Consider the following 5504-nt stretch of genomic DNA (forward strand, 5'->3'; position numbering starts at 1 on the left):
TATAAATTAAATTATTACATATAATTATATAGTAATGACAATTAAAAATGCCCAGTGCAGTGCTGGACTTGAAATGATAGACACCCCATAGATACCTGGCAGGAAACAGTAACACTGATGGTGATGACGGTGGTAGAATCCTGTACGTGGCCGTGTTGCCTAAATGTTGGTCCTAACCGTATCCCTTCTTCTCACTCACCTCCAGCCCAACCTCCTATTCTACATCCCCCAGTTTTCACCTGGCCCCTGGATTAACACCCAGGTCCATTGAAGGCTCTTCTCTCTGGAGGCTGTGCTTTTAGAGTCATTGTCTTTGCCACTGTGACACGGAGCAGAAGCCAGGTCTTGGAGTCCCCAGCCCCCAGGCCCCGTGGGGCATTCAGATTAGATTATCTGGCCTCTCTCTTGCCTACTGTCACTTGCTGCCTCCTGTAGTGTTGGTAGGGGTGTCATTAAGGCCTCCTGGCTCGAGGAGCTATTAGACACACCAGGGCTCCCAGCTGCCAATGCCTGCAGTAATTTGCACCTCTTGACACCCAGCAGCTAACCTCCTTTCATAACCTGACAATTTCCACAGCAACTCTGTCCCCAGTCATGTCACCCAGCCTAGTCCCCTTACTCTGACTCCTACTGAGGAGGTGCAGTGCCTGGTTCCCATCCTGAAATAACAACACTGGCTGCTGGATCCATATGTTTTAGCTGTTGTTGCTGTTTTTCTCTGAGATGGCATCTTGCTTGTCGCCCACGCTGGAGTGCAGTGGTGCCATCTCGGCTCACTGCAACCGCTGCCTCCCAGAGGTTCAAGTGATTCTCCTGCCTCAGCCTCCCAAGTAGCTGGGATTATAGACATGCACCCTGTCTCTTATACACATCTAGATGTGTATAAGAGACAGGGAGTGCAATGGCACGATCTTGGCTCACTGCAATCTCGGCCTCCTGGGTTCAAGCGATTCTCCTGCCTCAGTCTCCCAAGTAGCTGGGATTACAGGGCACGCCTGGCTAATTTTTGTATTTTTAGTAGAGACGGGGTTTCACCATGTTGGCCAGGCTGGTCTTGAACTCTTGACCTCAAGTGATCTGACTGCCTTGACTCCCACAGTGCTGGGATTACAGGCATGCCCGGTTGTCTTTGTACCATATTTTATTAAATGTCTTTACAAAGTAACATCCAGACTCCAAATACAACCACCAAGGAGAGCCCGTTATGCTATGGGGACTGGCTGGGGCACAGCAGGCGGCTCTGGCTTCCCACCCTTCGGTTCTGAGATGGGAGTGGTAGGCAGTATCTCATCTTTGGGTTCCATGATGCTCACGTGGTCAGGCAGAGGCTTCTTAGGGCCAGTCCTACCAGCTGGGTCCCAGGGCAGCATGATCTTCACCGTGATGCCCAGAACACCTGTCCGAGCAGCACATGGCACATGGCAGCACCAATGTACTAGTTAAAAGGGTCCCCACTGGGGATCGTCAGGCTATCCACAAACTCATGCATTTGACCCTTTGTCCTCAGAGTCTCCCAGAAACCACAACTTGGCAGCCTTTGGCCCCTCTATTCATGATAGGGGGGCCAAAGCCCACCTAAAACCTAAACTAAAACCTAAAACCTAAATTAAAACCACAGCCCACCATCGCAGGCCGTCTGCACGGCAAGCCCTCCTAGGAGTTTGTACTGCAGACTCTGCCTGGGCAATGGCTCGCAGACCTCTGGGGTCATCTTTTCAGCATAAAGCTCTACAACACCTACTGGGATGCCAGATCTCTTCTGAACTACAGCAATCAATGCCAGAATCCCCGGCTGTTCTCACCAAGAACATTTTGTGTTCTGGAGGCTAAGATAATGGTTTTTGCCCTGATGGGTGTAACCTGAATCTGAGCTTCAGAGCAGCATCTTGAGCCAGCTCCTGAGTAAGAAACTGATCACGTTCAGCTTTGAAGACGCCGTCAGCGACTAACATCCTCTTCTTGGAAATTCGCGCTGCCATGATGCTGCCACATACCATCAAAAGGAAAGCAGATTGTGCCTTTCTTAGATCTCGCTAGAGCAAGTCAGGACAGTGCGGTAATAACAGGCTGCCCATGTAACAGACCTGGGTGGGAGTCAGCCCTGCCACTTGGTTGCTCTGTGACCTTATGAAACTCACGTGACCTCCCTGAGCGCCAGCATCCTCAGTTAAAAAGTGGAGTTGTTCATGAGTATTACCATTTTCCCCTAGCCTTGTAGGGTTTAGGGGATCGTGAGAGGGAATGCACAGAGCACTTTGTTTATGGCTATAGCACTGCCATTTTCTACTGCTACTATTACTACCAGGAATGAAAACAACAACAAATAAAAACAAAAGCAACCCAAAAATTGCCCCCAAAGGAAAGGTGTGTCGCTTCCTCTCTGTTCTGTTTCCACACAAAGTTGCCTAGGACCCTGATATGGCTTGGGTGTGTCTCCATCCAAATCTCAACTTGAATTGTATCTCCCAGAATGCCCATATGTTGTGGGAGGGACCCGGGGCGAGGTAACTCAATCACGGGGGCCGGTCCTTCCTGCGCTATCCTCGTGATAGTGAATAAGTCTCACAAGATCTGATGGGCTTATCAGGGGTTTTCACTTTCCCTTCGTCCTCATTTTCTCTTGATGCTGCCATGTAAGAAGTGCCTTTCACCTCCTGCCATGATTCTGAGGCCTCCCCAGCCATGTGGAACTGTAAGTCCAATTAAACATCTTACTCTTCCCAGTCTCGGGTATGTCTTTATCAGCAGCGTGAAAACAGACTAATACAGGCACTGAAGTGCTTGGCTTGTTTCTCCCCAGCACCTAGGAAAGTATCTGACGTGCAGCAAGTGCACTATACATACTGATTAGAGGAATGAATGAATGAATGAATGAATGAATGAGGAAAACAGAGTTCTAGAGTCAATGGGCTAACCTTTGGGAGGAGCTTGGACTGAATCCAGTAAATCAACCAATCACACATTTGAAATCAATAACAATTTCACCATCATTGGTCATTATTAGAAAAACTTTCTATAGGCAAAATGAAGCATCTGAATGTCTCTATGTGTAAGAGTGGACTGTTTATAAAAACCAAAATGACAGTTATTTTTAACCTTTATATATTTCTAAAGACTCTTTAAAATCAAATGAATTTTTTAAAACTTTTATTTCAAGGTTTCAATCAATAAAAAGTAAAATAAAATAAAGTACTAGAAAACAAAATTTGGATTCAGAGGCTAGAAACCTACAATGAAGACATCTATCAAGGCAGGAGGATTCCTATGAGGCCGGAAGTTTGAGACCAGCCTTGGCAACATAGCAAGACCCCATCTCTATAAAAAACAAAAATGAGACCAGTATGGTAGCTCTCACCTGCAGTTCTAGCTACTTGGGAGGCTGTGGCGGGAGGATCACTTAAACCCAGGCAATGGAAGTTATAGTGAGCTATGATCATACCATTGTACTCTAGCTAGGAGACAGAACAAGAGTCAGTCAAAAAAAAAAAAAAAAAAAAAAAAAAAAAAAAAAGGTCTAGGAAGCTCAGGGTAGCCAATCCTTCCATTCCCTTAGAGAAACAGCAAAGTTAGGACATGCATATCAGCTGAGGCTCGGCGGGCCTTAAATGCACACATTTGCACAGATATGTGCATACCTCTATATAAACTCCCTGACACCAGTGACTGGGTCTGTTTTATCAAACAATGTGTCCATTAAACTTCAGATGAAGCCTTTATTAAACATGTGTTGAATGAATGGAACATCTTTAGAATGCTATATGTGATTACACAGACAGGTGACCTCTCTCGTTTTGCAGCATCCTGAGATGTGGTCACCATGGTGAACATTCAGGTGGTGATAAGCGATGATGACTTCCCTTACATTTTTCTGCTTTAGGAAGCACCTACCTCTTTGAACCTGGAATGGTGGGATGGGGTGGGCGTCTATCCTTCCTTGTTCACACAGGCGGCTGATATAATAATGTGATCATCAACTCCCCGCTTCCTGCAGCCCCCCACTAGCTGGCTGCCCCAGCTGCAGAATGCAAACATCTGCCGGCATCATTAAGGCATTTCTATACAGCACCAACCAAGGCCTGACCCTGTGACCATTTCCACCATTAGATTTGAATGACCTCAGCAGCAGGGCTGAAAGGCCGGAGTATTAATTCACAGAACCACAAGCTCAATTTAAGATTTAATTTGAGATAACGAAGAGCTACTGAAAGTGTATTCAAACTTCTAAGCATGCAATAAAAGACCTTTCCCTGTTTTCCAGGTTGAATATGAATCCAGTATTTCTTTAACAGATTTATTCATAAATTTACAAACAACATGAAGCCTCTTTTCTCTAATTCCTTTTTTTTTTTTTTTTCTTTTAGTTTTTTGGCTTTATCCAGCCCTTTTATGATGTTTCTTGCTAGGAATCTTTTTTAGTTCTTCCTCCCTAATTTACAAATGCCTGTTCTTTAGGAATTACCTTTCAATTCTATAGCATTCTTGAAGAGAAAGCAGGCTTCCTTAAGACTCTCCCATACCTTTAGTTCTCTTGCATTCCAACCTAAATACGCTAAGCATCTGTTTGTTCAACAACGATGGGGTTGCATAAAAAGCTTTCACCCAGCAATGTAACTCTCATTAAGAAAAGGTGATGGAAAGATTCAAAATAATATTCCACCCATTAGGAACGCGGGGCCACTTGGTTTTAGTGAATGCTTAGGCTCTGAAGGCTTTATTCATAAAATATTTAGAACTCTAGGTGGGGACGGGAATTTTAGTTGGTTCAAGTAGATTTTTGTTTTTTTTGTTTTGTTTTGTTTTTTGAGACAGAGTCTCACTCTGTCTCTCAGGCTGGAGTACAGTGGCACAATCTCAGCTGACTGCAACCTCTGCCTCGTGGGTTCAAGCTATTCTCCTGCCTCAGCCTCCCGAGTAGTTAGGATTACAGGTGCATGCCACCACATCTGGCTAATTTTTGTGTTTTTAGTAGAGACGGGGTTTCGTCATGTTGCCCAGGCTGGTCTTGAACTCCTGACCTCAGGTGACCCACCTACCTTGGCCTCCTAAAGTGCTGGGATTACAGGGGTGAGCCATCACACCTGGCCTCAAGTAGATTTTTTGACACTAAAGAGTTTATTTTAGGCTGGGCATGGTGGCTCACAACTATAATCCCAACACTTTGGGAGGCCAAGGCAAAAGGATCACTTGTAGCCAGGAGTTTAGGTCACTCTGGCCAATGCAGTGAGACCCCATCTCTACAGGAAATTTTAAAAATAGCTGGGCATGGTGGTACACACCTATAGTCCTAGCTACTCAGGAGACTGTGGCAGGAGGATCGCTTGAGCCTGGTAGGTCGACGCTGCTGTGAGCTAAGATGCCACAACACTCTAGCCTGAGCAACACAGTGAGATTCTGTCTCTTAAAAAAAAGAGTGTATTTCGACCAAGGCACGGTGGCTCACGCCTGTAATCCCAGCACTTTGGGAGGACGAGGTGGGTGGATCACGAGGTCAGGAGATCGAGACC

General features: G+C 45.7%; 1 protein-coding gene and 1 pseudogene across 1 annotated transcript in view; both read right to left on the reverse strand.

Annotated features, from left to right (window-relative positions):
* The window catches only part of WWOX (WW domain containing oxidoreductase), a 1226505-nt gene that overhangs the window by 401520 nt on the left and 819481 nt on the right, over nt 1–5504 (reverse strand). The gene's annotated exons all lie outside the window — the stretch shown is intronic.
* Nucleotides 1200–2456, reverse strand: LOC105546801 (annotated as a pseudogene).

The sequence above is a fragment of the Mandrillus leucophaeus genome, unplaced genomic scaffold (genome assembly GCF_000951045.1).
Source record: "Mandrillus leucophaeus isolate KB7577 unplaced genomic scaffold, Mleu.le_1.0 Scaffold37, whole genome shotgun sequence".
Classification (NCBI taxonomy): Eukaryota; Metazoa; Chordata; class Mammalia; order Primates; family Cercopithecidae; genus Mandrillus; species Mandrillus leucophaeus.